Source organism: Chiloscyllium plagiosum, unplaced genomic scaffold (genome assembly GCF_037043375.1).
Source record: "Chiloscyllium plagiosum isolate Xiang-an unplaced genomic scaffold, Cpla_swu_hap1 HiC_scaffold_35, whole genome shotgun sequence".
Classification (NCBI taxonomy): Eukaryota; Metazoa; Chordata; class Chondrichthyes; order Orectolobiformes; family Hemiscylliidae; genus Chiloscyllium; species Chiloscyllium plagiosum.
Window position 1 is genome coordinate 16,146,660 of NW_028270173.1, and position 23,723 is coordinate 16,170,382.

The 23,723-nt window shown below is 43.0% G+C and overlaps 1 pseudogene across 1 annotated transcript; it reads left to right on the plus strand.

The window, feature by feature from the left end:
• Positions 1-7,678: 7,678 nt before the first annotated feature.
• LOC122541435 (zinc-binding protein A33-like) lies at positions 7,679-22,835 on the plus strand (annotated as a pseudogene). The gene is made up of 6 exons (XR_015753048.1): positions 7,679-8,174; positions 8,261-8,356; positions 8,450-8,683; positions 11,375-11,397; positions 12,471-12,586; positions 22,234-22,835. The product of XR_015753048.1 is annotated as a zinc-binding protein A33-like (transcript).
• The last annotated feature ends 888 nt before the right edge of the window (positions 22,836-23,723 follow it).

A 23,723-nucleotide genomic window follows, 5' to 3' on the forward strand; every position in this document is an offset into this window, starting at 1 on the left:
TCCTTGTGGCACACCATTGGTCACAGGCCTCCACGACCCTCTGTCTTCTACCTTCACACCAGTTCTGTACCAAATGGCTAGTTAGAACATAGAACATTACAGCACAGTACAGGCCTTTCAGCCCTCGATGTTGCACCGACCTGTCATACCAATCTGAAGCCCATCTAACCTACACTATTCCATGTACATCCATATGCCTGTCCAGTGACGACTTAAATGTATTTAAAGTTGGCGAATCTACTACGGTTGCAGGCAAAGCATTCCATACCCTTACCACTCTCTGAGTAAAGAAACTACCTTTGACATCTGTCCTATATCTATCACCCCTCAATTTAAAGCTATGCCCTCTCGTGCTCACCGTCACCATATTTGGAAAATGGCTCTCCCTGGCCACCTATCTAACCCTCTGATTATCTTATACATCTCTATTAAGTCACCTCTCAAACTTCTCTCTAACAAAAACAGCCTCAAGTCCCTCAGCCTTTCCTCGTAAGACCTTCCCTCCATACCAGGCAACATCCTAGTAAATCTCCTCTGCACCCTTTCCAAAGCTTCCACATCCTTCTTATTATGAGGTGACCAGAACGGAACACAATACTCCAATAGCGGTCAACCAGAGTTTTGTACAGCTGTAGCATAACCTCATGGTTCCGGAACTCGATCCCTCTATTAATAAAAGCTAAAACATTGTATGCTTTCTTAACAACCCTGTCAACCTGGGTGACAACTTTCAAGGATCTGTGTACCTGGACACCGAAATCTCTCTGCTCATCTACACTACCAAGAATCTTAACATTAGCCCAGTTCTTTGCAAACTGGTTACTCCGACCAAAGTGAATCACCTCACACTTGTCCGTATTAAACTCCATTTGCCACCTCTCAGCGCATCTCTGCAGCTTATCTATGTCTCCCTGTAAGCTACAACATCATTCATCACTATCCACAACTCCACCGGCCTTAGTGTCGTCTGCAAATTTACTAACCCACCCTTCTACACCCTCATTCAGGTCGTTTATAAAAATGATGAACAGCAGTGGACCCAACACCAACCCTTGCGGTACACCCCTGGTAACTGGACTCCAGGCTGAACATTTCCCATGAACTACCACCCTCCATCTTCTTTCAGCAAGCCAATTACTGATCCAAACTGCTGTATCTCCCACAATCTCATTCTTCTGCATTTTGTACAATAGCCTACTGTGGGGAACCTCATCGAACACCTTGCTGAAATCCATATACACCACATCAACCAGTTTACTCTCATCTACCTGTTTGGTCACCTTCTCAAAGAACTCAATAAGGTTTGTGAGGCACGACCTACCCTTCACAAAATCGTGCTGACTATCCCTAATCAAATTATTATTTTCTAGATGATTATAAATCCTATCTCTTATAATCTTTTCCAACACGTTACCAACAACTGAAGTAAGGCTCACTGGTCTATAATTACCAGGGTTGTCTCTACTCCCCTTCTTGAACAGGGGAACCACATTTGCTATCCTCCAGTCTTCTGGCACTATTCCTGTAGACAATGGATTAGAGTTAGAGTTAGGGTTAGGGTTAGGGTTAGGGTTCTCCCTGTATTCTATGAGATCTAAACTTGCTCACCAGTCTCCCAAGAGGAACCTTGTCAAATGCCTTACTGAAGTTGTTCTTTCATTTAGAATTGCACAAGCTCCAGGTACATCTTTTGTTTCTCTCTTTCTTTTTGCATCATAGATATTCCTTTTGTCCGTAGCCACCGCAGAATGCACTGAAAACCGAGTATATCTTGTATCTTTTCCCTTCTCTAATGAAAAGTCGTGCACCTGATACATTCACCCTGTTTCACACTCTACACAAAACTCATGGAACTGACTGAGACTTGTCCCAGCGCTTTGTATTTAACTTGATTCTTGGTGAATCCTCTCCATCTATCCTCCAACCTCAGCATCAACAATTGCGAGGAGCTTATTGACTTGTTGTCAGTAAAATTGAGGCCATCCAATCAGCTGCATCTGCACTTTCTGTCCTTTCCTTGAGTTCACTGGGCCACATTGCCTCGACAGTTCCACCTTGTCCATGCCTTAAACTTGCATCTTTCTTGCCATTTTTCATTCTTGCTCAGGGCTTGTCTTATCCATGAAGCAGAATGTTCATTCCGCATCTGTATTTCGACATTCCAAGTGATAGGCTTATACCCGAAATGTCTCCTTTCCTGCTCCTTGGATCAATTTAGACCTGCTTCCTTGGCCCAGCAGCTTTTTTTTTCACTCTACTGCTAAATAATCAAACCAAATCTGAGAAAGCTGGGCTGGGAGAACTGGCCTCTCCCCTTTCATGGTACAAGTGTTTTTTTTAAACTTGAAAGCCTTCTGCCTGAGGCAGTATCTGTTACCTATAATCAAATTGGCCCTAAAACCCTTCAACCCCAGTCTACAACTTTTATGAACTGTCTGAACAAAAAAGCCAAGGATAACATAACCTTGTTAAAGGAGTGGCATCATCCCAATATACAGAATGAATCAGCTTCAATAGCACTCCGAGTAAAGAATTCTACAGATTCAAATACTTCTGAGAAAAGAAATTCCTCTATCTTTCTGTTTAAATGCCTGACTCATTTTGAGATTATGCCCTGTGGTCCTCAACTCTCCCACAATGGGAGTAAAACTTTCCACAGCTGCCATGTCAAGTCCACTAAGAGCCTTTTACAGCTCAGCGAGCAAACCTACACCCTAAAGCCTTTTATGTCTCAATGAGGATGCCTGCCATTCATTTACATTCCAGTCAGTACAGCCCCAACCTACTCACCTCCTTCTCATAAGACAATCTGTCCATACCAGGTATCAGCGAGTGAGCATTCACTGGACTACTGCCAATATCAATATATATTTTCTGAAATCTGTTCACAGTTTTCCACGTTTAATCTGACGAGTGCCTTGTATAGTTTTAGCAAATCCTTACTACTTTAAATGAATTGCCCACATTTCATTTGACTCACCTATTATCCACTGAATATCAGTTCTAGCATTTGTGAATCATTGTTGGGGACCCCCAAGTCTGTTTGTCCTTTAGTGTTCTGCAGTTTTTCCCCATTTAAGAAATATTCAGCTCCTCTATGCTGCCTGTCAAAGAACTTAACTTTACATTTCCCCACACATTCTGTTACATAGAATAATTGAAACATGTGGTCCACAATAGATCTTTTGACCTATCAAGTTTTTCCAGCCAAAAATATATTAAATCTACACTTAACCCAACTAGACCTGGGCCCGTAGTCTTGAATGTTGTGATGCTTCAAGTTCTCATTGTGACCAGCTTGTGCCTTTTAAGAAATATTCTATCCTATTTCTCTTGAAGATTGTAACTGACACCATGGTGCGAGCATATCTGCTTCAGAAGCAGGGATGAACAGTTTTGAGCTCCCTGAGTGTTTTGTTTTAAGGAGACAAACCTGCAACCCATTCTAAAAGATGGAAGACTTCACAATCTCAATTAGATTCCCTACAGTGTGGAAACAGGCCCTTAGGCCCAACTAGTCCACACCGACCCTCCAAAGAGTAACTTCCCCAGACTCATTTCCCTACATTTACCCCTGACCCTACAGGCAATTTAGCATGGCCAATTCACCTGACATGCACATCTTCTGGAATATGGGAGGAAACCGGAGCACCCAGAGCAAACCCACGCAGACATGGGGAGAATGTGCAAACTCTACACACACACACAGTCACCCGAGGCCAGATTCAAACCTGGGTCCCTGGTGCTGTGCGGCAGTAGTGCTAACCACTCACACACCTCCCAAGTTTGTTAAACATATCATTTTAGTTGCATGACACTTTTGCTAAAAATTCTGTATCTTATGGTCCTGCTTCACAACCACTTGATGATGGAGCAGCGTTCCAAAAGCTAGTGCTTCCAAATAAACCTGGTGGGCTATAACCTGTATCTTTGTCCATTGTCGATTCCTTCACATCATGGCTATCTTCACTAAACCTGACAGTGGGAATATGTTTTGTCTGTAATGACTTCAATTTCTCTCTCCGCAAACATCCCCAAACCAATTGTTCTTGTCATGGTTTCATCAGATGCCTGATGTACTTTCCAACATCACAACAAAAACCTTCCTTAAAGCACCGAGGGACATTGCAGTGTTATGAGTGGCGTGAGATCAATGTAATAACCTCACAGGTCCATTTTCCATGAAGATTTATGTATCTATCATTTAAAACAGTTCATGGGCATTTAGCCACTTTGTTTTTAAGGTCGAGCAGGTCCAGTCATTCACAGAGTTCAGGTTAATAACCTAAACTTGGAATTCAACACAGGTGTTGGACTCATCAATGAGTTCCCCGTTTATAGTTCTGACGACATTTTCGTATAAAGGAAACATATTCTTAATATTGTGAAGGAGAAAACAGACTAAAACATATAGGAACAGAAAGGTAGACAGAGGGTGGTGTTGGAAATAGGTGGGGTGTGAGTTCTCCCTGAAATTTGCTGCAGAGTGAACTCACTGCGGACTACAAATCCTCTGGTGAAACCCAGATTCGTAAAATGAATTGTGTGGACAATTGCAGCCAATCATTCTCAGTCACAAAGTATTGTAATATTACGAAAATATTTTAAAGTCAGAGAAAGAAATCTTCTCGGAGAAGGAACCTGTAAGGATCTCGCATGTATATAGCGCCATTCACAAAAATGGGATGTCTCGTGGCACTCTACAGAACATTCACCTTTTCTGAGATGTAGTTACTCTTGCGATGTGGAAAGTTCATCAGGCATCTCGAGCACTGCATTGAAACCAGTCACCAGAACGGCTGGCTTGCGGATGTTAGTTGAGGGAGAAAGGTAAGTCATTGCAGACGGAAGATATTCCCATTGTCAGGTGAGAAGAATGTCATATTATTTACAATAAACATAGAGAACACACTCTGTGACAGTTTAAAGACTCTTTCGAAAACCGCCAATTTCACACCCCAAGACTCCCTCAGTACAGCCAGGCAGAGTCGGTGTGGATTATTGTCCAGGCCTCGATGGCCTGACTGCTCTCAGAGGTAAGCGAGCTCCCACTGAACCACAACCTACATGCTTGCCTTCACTGGTCAGTGCATTGAGTATCGAAGTTGGAGAGTCATATTGTGGTTTTCGTTAGCCCACTTTTAGGATACTGTGCTGCTTAAAATTCTGGTCACCCTGCTATCAGAAGGATGTTATTAAATTTGAAAGGATGCAAAAATAAATTTACAAAAATGTTATCGAAACTAGGGTTTGAGCTGCAGAGAGAGACTCAACAGGCTGGGGTCTTTCTTTTCCCCTGGAGCATTGGAGGCAGCAGGGTGGCCTTATAGAGTTTTATAAAGTCGTGAGGGGGATTGATAGGGTAAGGAGACAAGGTCTTTTTTCCCTTAAGGTTGGAGAGTCCAAAACGAGAGGTCATAGGTTTAAGGTGAGAGGGAAACAAATTAAATTAAAAGGGACAAGAGGGGCACCTTTTTCACGCAGAGTATGTGTATGGAATGAGCAGACAAAGGAGGCATTGAAGGTATGTATAACATTTAAAAAGCATCTGAATGGGTACAGGATTAGAAAGGGTTTAGGGGGATATGAGCCAAACACAGGTAAATGGGACCAATTCAGTTTAGAATATCTGGTCTGCACAGATGGGTTGGACCAAATGGTCTGGTTCCCCAAAGCAATAGTTCTGAAGAAGAATCACTGGTCCCAAAACATTAACTTTGATTCCTCTCCACAGATGCAGCCAGACTTGCTTAATTTTTCCAGCAATTTCTGTTTTTTTTTTGTTTTGGGGCAGTTTCTGTGCTGTATGCCTCAAAAGAGGGGAAACAGTAAACTTTGGACTGCTGCTAAATGACACTGCAGAGTTAGTAGTGGGAAACAAAGAAATAGCTGAGGAGCTGAATGATTACTTCACATCAGTCTCTACGATATGGGTAATAGCCCAAAAATTCAAGAGAGTGAGGAGCAGACCTGAGTATGGTGGCCATCAACAAGGGGGAGTTGCTAGAAAAACTGAATGGTCTGAAGATGGATAAATTACCTGGACCAGATGGACTCACCCCGGAGTTTAGATTAGATTCCCTACAGTGTGGAAACAGGTCCTTTGGCCCAACAAGTCCACACCGACCCTCGGAAGAGCAACCCACCCAGACCCATTCCCCTACACCTAACACAATTTAGCATGGTCAATTCACCTAAGCTGTACATCTTTGTGACTGTGGGAGGAAAGCAGAGCACCCGGAGGAAACCCACGCAGATACAGGGAGATAGTTGCCCGAAGAGGGAATTGAACCCTGGCACCTGGCACTGTGAGGCAGCAGTGCTGACCACTGAGCCACCGTGCCGCCCCTTGAGCCACCGTGCTTCTATACTCAATGGAGTCTAGAAGGATGATGGGGGCATCTAATTGAAACATACAGAATACCAAAAGGCCTGGACAGAGTAGATGTTGGGGAGATGTTTCCATTGGTAGGAGAGTCTTGGACCTGAGGGCATAGCCTTCAAGTAAAGGGAAGACTTTTCAGAATGGAGATAATGAGAAATTTCTTCAACCAGAGAGTTGTGAATCTATGGAATTCATTGTCAAAGAAGGCTGTGCAGACAATCAGGAGTCAGGGAGAACACAGCAAGCCAGGCAGCATCAGGTGGTGGAGAAGTCAACGTTTAAGGTGTAACCCTTCTTTACCTCCTCATGCTGCCTGGCTTGCTGTATTCTCCCAGTCTCCTGCTTCTCTACCTTGGATTCCAGCATCTTCAGTTTTTTGTTTGTCTCTAAAGAAGGCTGTGCAGGCCAGCTCATTGGGTGTATTTAAGACTGAGATAGATAGGTTCTTGACTATCAAGGGGATTAAGGGTTACAGGGAGAGAGTGTGACAATGGGGTTGAGAAACTTATCAGCCATGATTGAATGGCGGAGCAGTCTCAATGGGCTGAATGGCCTAATTCTGCTCCTATATCTTATGGTCTTAACTGACACCTATCACTAAAAGAAAGTGAGGACTGCAGATACTGGAGATCAGAGTCTAAGAGTATGGCGCTGGAAAAGCACAGCGGGTGAGGCAGCATCTGAGGAACAGGATCAAGGGCTGATGCCCGAAACGTCAAGTCTCCAGCTCCTCGGATGCTGCCTGACTTGCTGTGCTTTTCCAGCGCCACACTTCTTCACATATCACTAGAGCAGAGGCAGTTTTCCAACTATTGCTAATGTTCATTTACCGAGGAAATCTGGACATTTAGGGCTACGCATTTTCTGATGATGCCGTGAGTTCCCGGAAGTGTCCGTAAGACTCTGTGTTCAATGAACCCTTCTCACCGAGTCTGTGTCAGAAATAAAGAAAATCAGCTGATAGTAAAAACCCTTGGCATTCAAGAAAGCAGACAGGTGTCCTCCGTGCCTATACTTTATTCATATTTCTTCTCCTTGTCCCACATCCTGCAAAGATGTCTGTCTGTCTGTCCTGTTGAGACTGATTCCATTCCAGTCTCACGGTTCCTCCTTGTGATGGTCAGCAGCTTGTTCCAAAAATACCAAGAGCTCGGAGTGAACTGTCTCTCTGTGTTCTTCAAAGCTGGATTCTCCTTCAACATTTTAAGTTTGGTATTCCTCACAGCAAAAATGTCGACAGCTCAAAACCAGATTCGAACAATGACTTTGTGAATACTTTTAGCGACATTCATCGTGAAATCTTTCAAGTGCAAGAGTTCACCAGCGCAGTCACATTGAAACTGAAAGCTGTTTGAATCCGGAAGTGCTGAGTGTGATCATGGCTTCCAGACAGCAGCTCCTGAGACTGACCGAGGAGACAATTTGTCCCATTTGTCTGGATTTCTTCACCGATCCGGTTACACTGGATTGTGGACACAACTTCTGCCGCTCATGTATCACCCAGAGTTGGGAAAAGAAGGAGATAAACTCCTGCCCGCAATGTAGAGAGAAGTTTCCGGAAAGAAACCTCAGGGTAAATCGGGCCTTAGCGAATCTGGCCGAGGAGGCTCGAAAATTAAAGCTGGATCCGAAAGAGAAGGAAAGTAAACCTCGCTGTGAGAAACATCAGAGAGAACTGGAGTTGTTTTGTGAAACTGACAGGAAATTGATCTGTCTGATTTGTAGAGATTCGAGGGAACACAGAGAGCACCGCTTCCTGCCGATCAATGAGGCTGTTGAAATCTACAAGGTAAACAGAGAAACGTGAAAGCTGAGAGTTTATCACATTTTCACTGTCTCACGCTTTAATTATGCAATTTTTGGTCGCAATTCCAGGATCAGATGAAATCCTCCATAGAATCTCTCACAGAGAAGAAATCGGCAGCTTTAAAGACAGAACTGACCCAGAAACGGAAGATTTCCGAAGTGAGGGTGAGCTCTCCCTGTGCTGGTTTTCTGGGATCTCGGTTAGTTTTGTTCCCTTTATCGCGGGACATTAATGAGGTTTCTCATTTCATTTGGTAGGAACAGGCGAGCAGTCTGCAGACCCACATCACATCCGAGTTCACTAAAATGCACCAGATTCTCACTGAGAAAGAGCAGCGTTTACTCAGGGATCTCAGGGAAGAAGAGGAGAGGGTTGTAGAACCAATGGAGAAAAACCTTCGAGAGATTCAGGAGAATTTAAATTCTGTTGAGGAGAAACTCTCAATTGTACAGAAACAGATGGAACAAAAAGACGAGCTGATATTTCTGAAGGTGAGGGAATATTTGATCTGTTCCAGCCATGATCACCAATTTTAAATGATATAACATTAAAGCTCGTGAATAAATAACATACTCCTCATTTACTGGAGGGAAACATGAAGTTTTACCTTAGCACACTGTACTTGCACAAATCAATAATGTTTTGTGAACACAGCAGGATATGCAAATGAATCTGCGTATCACGTCATCTTCTGTTGGCTCATTTAATTAAGAAAAATATACACTGATATAGCAGATGATTCAATCTCACGGGAAATCCCAAAACATGTCAAAATAACTCAAAACAAGTTAAATACGTATCACATACCTGACAAACAATGAAGCCGAAATAAATTATGTTGCCCTTGTTTTTTTTCAGAGGGTTCTCAAACGCAGAGACTCCAGGAGGTCTAGGATTGAAGTGTTTAGGGCCAATTTGATTATAGCTAACACGTACTGCAGTGTATTGTGGCCCTTTTGAATAGTGTCATGATGCAGCTTCGTTTGTGTGTGTTTGGGTGGTTGCTTTCATAGTTTAGGACTTGGTCTGTGTGTGTGGCTTTCCTGTATACCTTTGTACCCCAGGGCATCAATGTGGATTTCAACAGCTTCCTCATTTCCCCTTCCCCCACCTCATCCTAGTTTCTAACCTCCAGCAACATGATCCCCTTGACTTGTCCGGACTTGTCCGACCTGCCCAGCTCCTTTTCCACCTATCCATTCCACCCTCTCCTCCCTGACCTATCACCTTCATCTCCTCCCCCACTGACCTATTGTACTCTATGCTACTCTATCCCCACCCCCACCCTCCTCTAGTTTATCTCTCCACGCTTCAGGCTCTCTGCCTTTATTCCTGATGAAGGGCTTTTGCCCAAAACGTCGATTTCGAAGCTTTTCGGATGCTGCCTGAATTGCTGTGCTCTTCCAGCACCACTGATCCAGAATCCAGTGAATTCTCCATCTGGTGTTCTCTGTACCGTCACGTCTAGGAATGGGAGTTGGCTATCCTTTTCTTCTTCTCTCGTGAATCGGATTCCTGTGAGTGTGGCGTTGATGATCCGGTGTGTTTTTTCTATTTTCGTGTTTTTAATGATTACGAACGTGTCATCGACATTTCTGACCCAGAGTTTGGGTTGAATTTGTGGTAGGACTTTTTGTTCTAACCTTTGCATAACTGCCTCTGCTATGAGTCCAGAGATCGGTGATCCCATGGGTGTTCTGTTGATTTGTTCATATATCTGGTTGTTGAATGTGAAGTGTGTTGTGAGGCACAAGTCCAGTAGTTTAAGTATGCCATCTTTGTTGATAGGTTCAGCGTCCTGTTTTCTGTTCTGTATGTCCAGTAGGTTGGCTATTGTTTCTCTGGCTAGGGTTTTGTCAATCGAAGTCAATCGAAAGGATAGCCAACTCCCATTCCTAGACGTGACGGTACAGAGAACACCAGACGGAGAATTCACTACAAGAGTATACAGGAAAGACACACACACAGACCAAGTCCTAAACTATGAAAGCAACCACCCCAACACACACAAACGAAGCTGCATCAGGACACTATTCAAAAGAGCCACAACACACTGCAGTACACCAGGACTGCAAAAAGAAGAAGAGGAACACCTATACAAGGTATTCGCCAAAAAAGGATACCCGCGCAACTTCATCAGCAGATGCCTAAGAGAAAGACCACGGAACGCGGACATACCACAACCAAAAGGACTAGCCACACTACCATACATCAGGAGCATCTCAGAACTGACTGCCAGACTACTGAGACCCCTAGGACTCATAACGGCACACAAACCAACAGCCACGCTCAGACAACAACTCACCAGAACGAAGGACCCGATACCCAACATGAGCAAGACGAATGTAGTGTACAAAATACCATGCAAGGACTGCACTAAACACTATATAGGACAAACAGGAAGACAGCTAACAATCCGCATACATGAACATCAACTAGCCACGAAACGACACGACCAGCTATCCTTAGTAGGAAACACGCAGACAACAAGCAACATGAATTCGACTGGGACAACACTACTATCATAGGGCAAGCCAGACAGAGAACAGCCAGGGAATTCCTAGAGGCATGCATTCACCCACAAACTCCATCAACAAACACATCGACCTGGACCCAATATACCAACCACTACAGCAGACAGCTGAAACTGACAACCGGAAGCGGCAGGGACAGACCACTATAAACACCGGAGGAAACATCAAAGAAGCGCTTCGCAGGAGGCTCCCAAGCACTGATGATGTCGCCTAGCCAGGGGACGAAACGTTTGCAACAAAAACTTCCAGCTCGGTGAACAGAACCGCAACAACAACTGGCAAAGTTAGGGTTCAGGCTACTTTCTTGAAATGCCTTAAGGGAGTCTGGCCTGGTCCAGACTTCCTTTGCTAATACAGTGTCTTCAAATTTCTCAGGTTTTATTATCCCCTGGGACTCCTGTTGTAATCCAGTTATAGTTGCACATGCAGAGTGTGTGGGTGTGTCTGGTACAGTGGGACTTTGAGAGTCACTGCGTCTGTGAGCAATAATACTGGTCAGTTCCGGTTTATTTTTCCCTCTCCTCAATCTTCCTTCCAAAATGTATCACTTTACACTTCCGTGTTGTGTCTGCTCATTTCAGCAGCCTGTCTGTCTCCTCCTGAAATCTGTTACTGCCATCCTCACTGTTTGTGATTCATTTCTTTCAGGAGGAAGCTTGTCAGAAGAGAAGGTAGGACATGCTCTTTACTGAAACTCTGCACAGTTTGCTCAGTAACTCAGGGATGGGTTATTATGGGGTTATTTCCTAGTTATTCTTGTCGCTTTAAGAGTTAATTTATTAAGTGACAGTAACTCTATTCATGTTCACAGGCGACTGTAATGTATGATTGAAACAGTATTAGATTTCATAAAACTGATTGACAATATTGTAATCAATGACAAGGTGCCTGTAAATAATACAACCTGGTTCACAGGCTGGAAGTGATCACTGACTGAATTTGGGCTGTTTGTGTGTTTCTGACCTTCCCCCGACCCTGAGAGGGTCACACAGCCCGTGTTTCCAGTTAACCATGACCACCCGTCTCTGTCACTCATTACCTCGTGACAGTCAAAATTTAAAGCTTTTTATGACACTAACTCACACCGTAACCTGCTTAACCACATCAACACAATGCTGTGATTATATAGTACCTTTTATGAAATGTACGGTCGCAGGTCATTTGACAGCAGTAAATGAAAGCAAAACATAACACCGAGAGATTAATATATCTGACTGGCTTTGGACATCTTATAGAAGAAAATAGCAATAGCAAGATGGAAAAATTTAGAAAAGGAATTCAAAGCTGAAAGCCTCCACAGCAGAAGGGCCAAGTTCCGCAATGGAGAAGTGACTGAAATCAGAGATGTTAAAGAGGCGGGCAGTAGAGGAGCAGGATTCTCCGAGGGTTGTGGGCCCCATCTGTTACAGAGTTTGACATGAGGCTTTGAAGTGTTTTCAATCTTTGTTCCAGTCTCCGTTTACAATGGAGCAAGGACACAGGGGAATGTCTATGATCTCCTGTGCTGAGTGATGTCTTAGTAACTAAAGTTATAAGTTTATGACTTTTCTTTGACCTGGGTTTTTCCAATCCTTGCCTTTGCATTCTCATGTTATCTTTTGTTCTGTTTTAGAAACAACTTAATATTTCACTTTTAATCACATTTGTTCAAACACAAATGTGCTGAAATCTTGACTATTTAAGTCATTTTTGAAATATTCTAACAGAGTGGAATTTTTATTTTGCATTTGTTTAATAATTTTAGGATTAGTGATAATCATCAGGATCTCTCAATAGCAGATTTTGCGCTGCCTATTGGAAAGTTCACCGGCCCTTTACAGTTTACAGTCTGGAGACAAATGATACACACCATTCACCCAGGTAAACACGTATTAATTTTCCTGATGAAAACTCCAGTTGTGAAGGGACTAAATAAGCTCCAAGATCCGGTTTAAATACTCGCATTGCCAGTTGTCAATCCCATAGAATCTCCCTTTTCATATTTTCCTTACTCTGTGTGTATCTGGGTGAGTATTTGAAGCCGTCAGCTCTGTGTATCAGACTCGTGAAAGATCAGTCTAGCAAATGGAATAGAGAAACCGAATGTCTAAATGAGAGAAGATTGTCCCTATCTGGATATTGATTTGGATGACAGTTTACTGTATTTATCTGGAAGACACAGTGTTAATGGATGCCTAAATGTTGGGTGGAATTATTCAATTTAATAGAGAAGAGGCAGCAGAAGCAGAATTTGTGTTGGATAAAGGAGGGAGTACGGTGAACTAATTGAAGTGCTCAGTACAAAACAGAAGAGAGGTAAATATCCATAGGCTGAACATAAATTCTACAAAGTAGAGATTTCCATAAACTCTCATAAGGGAGAGCGATAAAAAAGTTAGACATGATGCAGCTGATATTTTGAGTGATCCATTGATTGAGGAGAGAACCCACTGACCACTCTATGAATTTGATCAGACGTGCCATTCATTCTGAGGGCTCTGCACCAGTTCTATATTGTGAAACTGTTTTCCACTCAGGAGAGTGGACTGAGACAAGATGCTGCTTGGTTTTATTGTCTGAGCCCTTTAAGGCACTTTGACCAATAGATTATAAGTGAATTTTCCCAGGTATCCCACAATAATGAAACAGTCAAATCACTACAGACACAAGTTGACACCAAAACAAACTGTTGCAACTATGCTAAGGAACAAGCAAAGAAAGATTTTAATGCTCTCAAAACTATTCCTAATCGTGACCCCAGAGCGTCTGTTAAATTTAATCTGGTTTGCAAAGCCATTGTTCTCTTTCTCTCTCACTCTGGGAGTTCAGTTGGTCCTTTCCTCTGCCACAGTGGTCACTTCTTCTTCATTTCTAGAAGGTCTAAGATAGCAACCTGCAGGTAAACCCTGTCTTATAGTTTTATGGAGCTTTCTACAGTTCTAGCCAATCAGGCAGACCCACTTAATGGTTCAAAACATTGACAATCATTGTCAAACCATTATTGGGATGGGTTGTTAAAACTTCTTTTTTTTGTGTAGCAGGGCCTTGGGTGCCTTTCTGTCTCATTTTTGGTTGAAAGTATGCAGTCCTCTTTTATTTGATTAGAATCCCTACAGTGTGGAAAGAGCCCCTCAGCCCTACAAATCCACACCAACCCTCTGAAGAGTATCCCACCCAGACGCACTGCCCTACATAACCTACACATCTCTGAACACTATGGGAAATTTAGCACCACCAATTCACGTAACCTGCACATCTTTGGATTGTGGGACAAAGTCAGAGCACCAGGAAGAAACCCACACAGGCAGAATGTGCAAACTCCACACAGACAGTTGCCTAAAGCTGGAATTGGACCAGCATCCCTTGTGATGCGAGGCAGCAGTGCTAACCACTGAGCCACCACACCATCCATTGTTGGGGATATATCTATCCAGTGTAAATGTTGACCAGATGCGTCATTTTATACCATGCTAATGTCTTTAGTAGCTGGCTGTTGTGTTTTTAATGTATCAAGTTTCTTGAGGAACTTGGCTAACCTGACCCTAACCCATCCCTTGCTGTTTGGCCAAGTTGGCAATCTATTTGTATTTTAGTAGCCAGGAGGCTGTTACATTTCCCCCTTTTTGAACGGAAAAAGCTAATGCAAATGAATTTCAAATTTAGTTGTAGAGGCAAAAACAGAAATTATGGGAAAACAACAGGTTTGGTAACATCTGTGGAGGGAAATCAGATTTAACATTTCGAGTGCAGTGGCCCTTCTTTGGAACGGTTTCTGATTTCCAGCATCTGCAGTTCTTTCAGTTTATTTTTGCCAGTTGTAGAAGGTTGGTTTTGGTTATTGTTAGGAAAAGGAGGTGCCATGTCATTGTGAAAGCTATTGCAAACCACTATACACTTGCTGAGTGATTTGGTTACATGTACAGATTGAGAGAAAATAAATCTGTCGTGACAACCCATACAAAATTCGTGAGAATCAAATACATAGACATAAAAGAAGCCTGCATTACAATATACAAAATCCAGTAACAGGAACAATAGAGGTAAGGGTAGTGATAATAACCCTGGGCTCGTGCAGAGAAAGTGCATGTGAATATGTGTATTACTGATAGTAAGCATGTCCATCTTCTGGGATATCTCTCTTTTCCAATTGGCAATCTTAACTGCCAGTAAACCAAAGTAAATGCAAAGAGCTCTACAGTTAAATGTGAAAGGAGGCCAATCCACTGAAGAATGTGTATGCTTCAGCCCCAGATGCTAAAACCTCACCTTTGATGGATGTTGATTAGTTCCATTATACCTATCCGTGCAAGAATGTGAGGTTTAGTACAAAAAGTGATATCAATGACATTGCATGTTGACTCCCCATAACGGTGTTTCCTGATTGAAGTGGATACATGAAAGCGATTGACTTTCTCTTCCCCTCCCCATATGTTGTGACGTCAATCCTCAGACTCCTTGACTCGAAAGTGCAGTTTAATTCAATAATTATTTGAAAATATGCAGGGGAGGTTCACTAAGAGAAAGGGTATGGATATACAATAATATGGTCCGTTTGTTCTCATTTACTTAGAGTGGTCCCTTACAGTGTCCCTTTTCTTTCTCCAGCATATGGAAAAGTACTATTATACTCCACCCACATTCCTTTCTTTATAAAGGCTATGTTTTCAGCTTAAAAGGTCTCAATCCCACTGCATCATCAAGAATAATTGGGATTCCTAGCACCAAGCCTAGGGCCTCACCAAGACTGTTCTTGCAGCTGTTGTTAAAGCACATTTTTTTTAGATTAGATTCCCTACAGTATGGAAACAGATCATCTAGCCCAACAAGTCCACACCAACCTTCTGAAGAGTAACCCAGCTAGACCCATTTCCCTGTCACTAATGCACCTAACACTATCAGCAATTGAGCATGGCCAATTCACCTGGCCTGCACCTTATTGGACTGTGGGAGGAAACCCATACAGATGCGGAGAGAATGTGCAAACTCTACACATACAATCACCAAAGGCTGGAATCGAATCCAGCACTCTGACGCTGTGAGGCAGCAGTGCTAACCACTGAGCCACCAACATCTTGGTTAACTGCCTCAATTGGCAGCTGAAAAAATTGATCTGTCTTCTTTCCTGAACCAGATGTTTCAGCTCTTCATTGCTGATCCAGGAATTGGCTTGCCTTTGGCTAGCTTGTCTGAGGTCCTCCCTTAGTTGCTCCACCAGCCAGTTTCCATAGATGCTATGCAGAGTGCCATTTTGCTGCCTGCTGTCATCCACGATTTTACCCTGGTTGATGGTTTTTGCATGATCTTTGAGGATGGTCACTAAGTGATGGCTAGTCTGATTTTCCATCAATTGTCCTGCTGTCTCCTACTGGTAGTCCTCATTTATTACTCCAAGACTTGTCTGACATGACGAGTCAAGTTTCTGAGTTTATTATCCAAGTTAGCCAAATAAATTTATTAGCCAAATTAGCCAAGCTGTTGACAGTCCTGGCCCATATGCTGTAGCTAGATCATGAAGGAGTTTCCTTCTTTCACACTTATTAGTTATGGGCTGTGGCTTGTCTCAAATTTCCTGTTCTTCATCCCATTATTCTAGGAGTCAGGTGACAGTATCGTCACTTCAGTAGAAAAGGACTTCATTCCAGTAGCTGGATCCCTGATATATCTATTATTATCAGCAAATATTTGTGGTGTAAACTATTGAACTAAATTTTACCACTAGGGTTAATCACCAGTCTGTTATGAGGTCCTGGAATATTTGTGGGACAGGCTGGGGAAGACATTTCCACTGCCGGCCTTTGTCCCATATTTAATTTCATAATTTAGAAATTCTGCCTGGTGGGATCTTCCAGGACATCGTAGGCCTAACTTTAATTTTTTGTCCTGTCTATGTGCCAGGCACCCCACCCACCATTCACTATTTTCAGAGAGTTCCTTCAATCAGCTGTGATCCTACATTCATATAATAAAGCAAGGAACTCCCATTGGGTTTTCTGTACGCCATAAGTTGATTATTACACCTGAAATTATTTGATTTCACAGGGGAAATCCAAAGGATCCAATTGACCTACACCATGGCAACAGATGTGTTGTACCATGGTATCTTGGATACCTTCATTTCCCATTTGCCCAGGCAACATTTCTACTAAAACCAATAATGCTTAAACAATATAGGAATAAAGAGCATTGAGTAGACTTGGAGTGTTGTTACCTTGGAGTGTTTTCTCTGACACACTTCCAAACAAAGTCAAGTGTATTTCCTATAAATATCATTGTTCAATGTCTGATTTATGTTTTAAGTAACATTACTCAGTTGTCAAATTTCCATTCCACGTGCCCCTTTTCTTTCAACACATTTAATGTGTGGGTGTTGGGGTTCAGTGAATGGTAACAATTGAGGCAGGTTTACACAGTTGGTCCCATTGTTGGGACCAGTGAGACTGCATCCTCAACAGAGCTGGTTATTAGTGTATGGGAAGGGGACCTCCTCAAACCAGGCGTATTCTATAACTGGGTCTTGCAATTTGCACGTGTGGTGCTGTGTTTAGCCCCTAGGTAGGGAGATCAGTTGGGAACATTACAAGAACAGTGTTTAGTTGCAAAGGAAGTTGGCATCAACTCCTCATCCTTAATGGCATCTGAGAGTGGTATGGGGGTGATCCTGACTCTGAAGGTCCGATCTGTAGTTGAGGCCAAAGCGGGTACTGGGATTATCCAGCTCTCGATGTATATCAGACTCCATTTCCCCCAACCGAGTGTGAAAGTGATGGGAGTTATTTTGAGGAGAATAGGACTTCACTTAGTTTATGTGGTGCTATTCCATTTTGCCTGAATCCAAGACAAGTTGATATACTGAAGAGCTAACTTTATTCACAATGGAATGGGGTACCAAAAGCCTAGGGGCTAGGAAGGAATAAGGCTCATAGACTTGTAACATAACTTGTTGCCACACCTCATATCCTGATGGCTGAATGTTGCTAACGAAATAAGAATAACTCTGATTTTGTCTTGTGCTGATTTTTATTGCTGCAGCCATTTGCACAGCTCTTATGTTTTCCAGCAGCATGTGGCAATAGCTTCGTGCATTTGGACAACTGTTTTGCATTCTAGTAGATCCGAGCCTACTAGAGACTTCATTCTACTCACATGTCACGCTGTCATATGATGATGTGGAGTTAACGCCGTGGAACTTGAAACCGATTTCCTTACAATCATAAGGGCAATGGATAGTACAACATCCCACGTAGTGCTACTATGTTGTTCTGTTTTCCTAAATTATCTTTAAATGTTTGATTCATACTGGATTGGACTGGTAGGCAATGTGAAACATTTGGTTGAGTCAAAGAGCACCATGAATTCTTGCATGACTTGTCCAGTGAAGTGGTGCCTTTGGGTACTTTGGGTAAGTCCCCACATTCTAAAAACATGTTGGTCAAGACCTTGGTCAGGATCATTGTTGTGTTTGTGTGTGTAGGAATGGTTCAATCCATTTGTAAAAGTATCAGCAATAATTAGAACATACTGGAATCTCTTTGGATAGGTAGGTAGGGGTCTGATGTAGTCAAGCTGAAGTTTGGTCCATGGGCCCTCTCATGGTCATGTGGATCTTAAGTTTCCCTTGTTAGCATACTGGTATGTGTTGTTCTATTAACTAATAATGTAACATGATGCTCTTTGTCAAGTTTGGGCCACTGGCGCAAATCTTCTATGCTTTCTCGGATGATATCAACCCCTTAATGTCAATGGCCATCATGATATTGATAAATTATTTGATCGTGGCCATGGAATGGCCCAACATAGCAACCAGGCAAAAACAGATTGAATTTTTATTTTCTTTTTTATATCTGCCTTGGTATTTCCCTTGGAGGATGCGATTCAAATTTGGGTCAGAACTCTGAGCTTGTTTCAGATTCTCATTGCCTGTGTGTTTGATTGCGATGGCCATGGTTTGAATTGGTTCACGGTTTGAACACTACCAGGGTTATCACTGGTTAGTCAGTTCATCTACTCTAATGTTTCTGGCTGTTCCCTATAACTCTGCCCTTGGACATGCTGCACAATGAATTCTAACAGAGGTGAATATGGGAGGAGCTTTCTCTCTACAGAGATGAAGCCCCACTTTTCCCACAGTGGGAAGAAGACTGTGAGTCTGTTACAGACCTCCATGTTGTTAGAATGGATACTTAGCAGTGGCGGGAGCTGTTCCTGATGAACTACAATTGATGAGACTGTATCAAACTTATGTACAGGGTTTGGGGTGGGGAGGTGGTGGCGGTGGTGTTAAGTTAATTCATTTATGTGGTTGCCTCGGTGATCATGAACATACAAATCACATTCTGTTTTCCTGATCCTGTTCTCAACCATGAAAAACTTCAGCGGTTATTTCAATCTCCTGTCTGCTTGTCCTCCCTTGACATTTGGGTACAATGGCCCTTTGGTGTTGCTGCTGGCTATAATTTCGCACTGGTGTGCATCACCAGAATAGGTGAGGTTGTCTGCTAAACAAGTGGGTACTCAGATGCATTTAACATTGATATCCATTCCTTCGAACATGAGGGTCCACTTGCTAAGCGGTTCTTGCTCATCATGCCATCTTTGATACTCCCCATCCAACATTAATTGGGGAGGGGTATATTCTGAGGGTGTCCAAGCTAATAATATATGAGAAGTAAAAGCTGAAATAATTGTGGATGCTGTAAGTCAGAAACAAAAACAGAAATTTCTGGAAAAGGTCAACAGGTCTGGCAGCATCTGTGAAGAGAAATCACTGGTGACCCTTCCTCAGAACAGTTTGGATGTTTCCTTTATCTCTGACGACACTTATGCAAACCATCCTTGGGACCACCACCACGCACCCCCCCCCCCCCCCCCCCCTCCCCCCTTTCATATCCAGTACCAACTAGGACCATTGACCTCGTTTATTCCAGGGTACCACTGCCGGTACTCTGTGGATCTGGCAGAGCTGATTTTATGCTGATTTTACAGGATTAGGCATGTAAGGATTGACCTGGTTTATTCCTCTCTGTCTAACCCATTGAATATCCCTTCCTGGTAAATCTCATCTAAGAAGGAGTACGGATCAGAAGTAACATGAAGACCATGACCTTTTTACTGATGTCAGCCAATTGAGTGGCAGACAAGGCAGTTGTTTACGTAATCTGGTTTTGATGCTTCTGTGCTGGGTGACCAGGAGGGTCGATGGGCTCTGGGGCAGAGGAGGTGACAGAAGTAACTGTAGACTCAGGGAAAGGTGGTGGGGTCCCCACATATGATCCTTTTTGATGGATGTATATTGGACATGTATTGATTCCAGCAGTCCAAAGATGCGCAGATTAGTTGGATTGGCCATGCTAAGTTGTCCATAGTGTCCAGGGGTGTGTAGGTTAAGTGAGTTAGCCATGGGAAATACAGGGTGTCAGGGATGGGGGGATGTTGAGCCTGTGTGGGATGCTCTTCAGGGGTTCGGTGTGGACTCGATGGGCAGAGTGGCCTGCTTTCACACTGCAGGGGTTCTGTGATTCTGTGGACATTTACGAACAGATGTTACAATTTGGAATCACAGCTAAATTCCACTAACAATCTGGTAATTTCCAAGGTGAGTTATGAGACTCAAATTGCTTACTTGAGGAGACTTATTTTGGTTGCTACATGCAATATAGCTGAAATAATTGTTTTGGTATTTGACTATCTGTGAGATTTCTTAATAAGCAGCTGAATTAAAGGTACTTTGTTATAATTTTCCCACAACATCGGTATAACAGGGCAGAAGGAGAGCAAAGGAGCAAGGAGCAGCAGTGAGAAGAATAAACTCACCTCCTAGTCACAGAGAAATCATCACAAAGGAGATTCTGGGGGAAAAGAATGCCTGCTCTTTAACCGCTGGCTATGAGCCCACAGCATGGCCCAAAGAATTTTGAACCAGTGATAGATGTTTGAGGACTAGACACTGTTGGAAGATAGGGATTGAGTGAACTATTTTGCCGTTATTGAGGTTTAGGCATTTTGGGGAGGACAACCAGATAACAAATACATTATATTACTTTTGATGGGGTTTCCAGTGGTGTTATTAAGACACAAGGATACAAAAGAACAAACAACTTGGAGCAGTGGTAGGTTATTCAGTCCCTTTTCTGTCATTTGACAAGATCATGATGGTCAGATTGTAATCATAACAACTTCTTCCCCTCCTCATGACCAGGGAAAACAGCCCAACCTATTCAGCCTCTCCCTGTAGCTCAAATCCTCCAACCCTGGCAATATCCTTGTAAATATTTTCTGATTCTATGAAGATATTCTTGTTCCTGTACTCAAACCATCTTGCACTGATAGTCATCATATTATTTGCCTTCCTAACTGCTCTTGAAATCTGCAAGCTTACTTTCAGTGACCAGTGCTCAAGGACATTCATGTTCCTTTATATATCACCATTTGAATAATACTTTGACTTTCTGTTTCTCCTACTGAAGTGGATAGCAACGCACACTACCACTTTATATTGCAGCTACCACACATTTGCAAATTCACTCAACTTGTCTATGTCCACTTGAAAAGGGTCCTTAACCGGGACCACGGATCCCATTACAGTGACCCTGACGGATGTCAAGCAGCACCTGGAGGAGCAGTGGAGGGTAACTCTATTGCAGTAAAATCGTGCATTATATTCAACGTTTCAAGATGCCACTGGATTGCATCAAATTTTAACAGATGAGAAACACTGTATCTTTATTTCATTGTATTTTTAAAAGCGTGTTATTATACATCTAAATCTTATTGATCCTGTCCCTATCTACAATCCCCTCCCCCTTACTCTAACCTCCTCTGCCTCACAATCCTCCACCTAGATAGTACTCTCACTCACTGTACTCTCTCCCACTATCCCATTCGATCCTGCATAATTTCCTCCCCTCTCCAACTATGCCCCCAGCACAATCGTCTCTCCCACTCTCCACTGCCATCTCCCTCGATAACTGGCCTGCTCCATCCCCATCCATCCCAATTCTCCTCCTCACAATTCCACCCTGCATGCACAGTTCTCTCTCTCAGAATGCCCCAAATTATCCTCTCCATAGTTTCCTCACCCACTCTCGTATCTCCTACCCCGATCATCTTGTCTGTTGTCACCTCTGCTCCCCTACCCATTACAATCTCTTTTCTTTCTTCACTATCAGCCCCTCAATGCCCTTCCCCACTGCCCCTTCACTCCCAACCCATTTCCCTTCCGCATTATCCTCTGTACCACAATCCATTACCCTGACTGCCCAGGACCCCTCCTCCTCTATTCTACCACACTACTTCCCGTAAGTCCCCTAATTTCCACAAAAATCCCTCGCATTTACCCTCTCCACAATCCCCTCCCCTTCGCCCCTTTTCTCCTCATCAATTCCAGCCCCTCAATCAAACCCTCCTCAATGTTTTTACCCAACAATCTAAAAGCCTCTCTCTCTTTCACACACACGTATTCGCTCATTTTAATACTCCACTCACCTTCTTCTCTCTAAACCACTAATAGTGTTATTTGATCTCTACCCCAGCTCCAGCCTCTCTGACTCTGGATCCGAACACAGCGAATCCCTGGCTCATCCTGTCTGAGGACCGGACCAGTGTGAGACTCGGAGACAAACGGCAGCCGCTCCCTGACTCACCAGAGAGGTTTAATTCCCGGCTCTGTGTCCTGGGATCAGAGGGATTCACATCAGGGAGACATTACTGGGAGGTGGAGGTGGGGGAGAAGAGTCGATGGGGTCTGGGAGTGGCCCGAGAGTCTGTGAAGAGGAAAGGGGGAATCGAACTAGAACCGGAGACCGGATTTTGCATTGTGTGGTTGACATCAGTAAATTATTATCTTGCTGCCACGTCCCCTGCGTGGACCCCCCTCTCCCCGAGTGTGAATCCCCGGAAGATCGGGGTTTTCCTGGACTATGAAGATGGACAGGTGTCATTTTACAATGCGGACACCATGTCCCATTTCCACACTTTCACCCACACTTTCACTGAGAGGATCTTTCCATTCTTCTGTCCGGGATGGAATATTGGCGGGAAAAACTCCACCCCTCTGACAATCTGCGGGATTAAAGGACACTGACAGATCCATCCCATAATTTCACCCAGTCCCCCTGCCTCCTGCCAGCTGTAAACTGATGGGGGTCGGTCTCAGTCTGAGGGAAAGAAGGAGGGGGAGAGAGAAACAAATAGAAATTCAATTGTAGATAGGGACTGACTGGGTAGAGTGAGCTGTGAAGGAAAATAATATAAATTTGTGAGGGATTGAAACTTGTGTGTTTTTGCAGACTTCTCGTTGAAATGGATTATTTAAATATCTATAATGGGATGAGACTGTTGCAACAACTGAATTGATAAACTGTTCACAGTGAATGTGATGTGTGAACTGATCATTTGTGTACATCATTAGCAAATAATGTTTAACCACACAAACAGTTCAGATAAAGTACATAAGAATATTAGTGGAATCAGAATTATCATTCATCTCTGGTTTACTGTCTGTCACGTCACTCTCTACATATGTGAAATTGTCTTTAAATTACAATGTGTTATTGAAATTAGTTTTAAGACACACTGTACAAGAACAACTCCAATGCAACATTTTAAATTATTTGCCATGACTTGGAGGTGCCGGTGTTGGCCTGGGGCTGACAAAGTTAACAATTACACAACACCAGGTTATATTCCAATGGGTTTTTTTGGAAGCACTAGCTTTCGGAGCACCGCTCCTTCATCAGGTGGTTGTACGATAACCTGGCGTTATGTGATTTTTAAATTTAAAATTATTTGGTGGTGCATGATCACGAATTCATGTGAAAAGGGATTCTTCAATAAAAATAAAGACCTAGGGCAAGGAAGGCTTTGGTCATCAAATCCCCATTCACATCTTAATTAAATCAAGAGTCATAAACTCAACACATTTTTGTTTTATTTCTTATTACTCCACACTTTGTACTTGTATACCATTCATTCCAAATTCATCTGAATAATGTAAGAGAGTGTAGGACAGATTAAGTGGAAT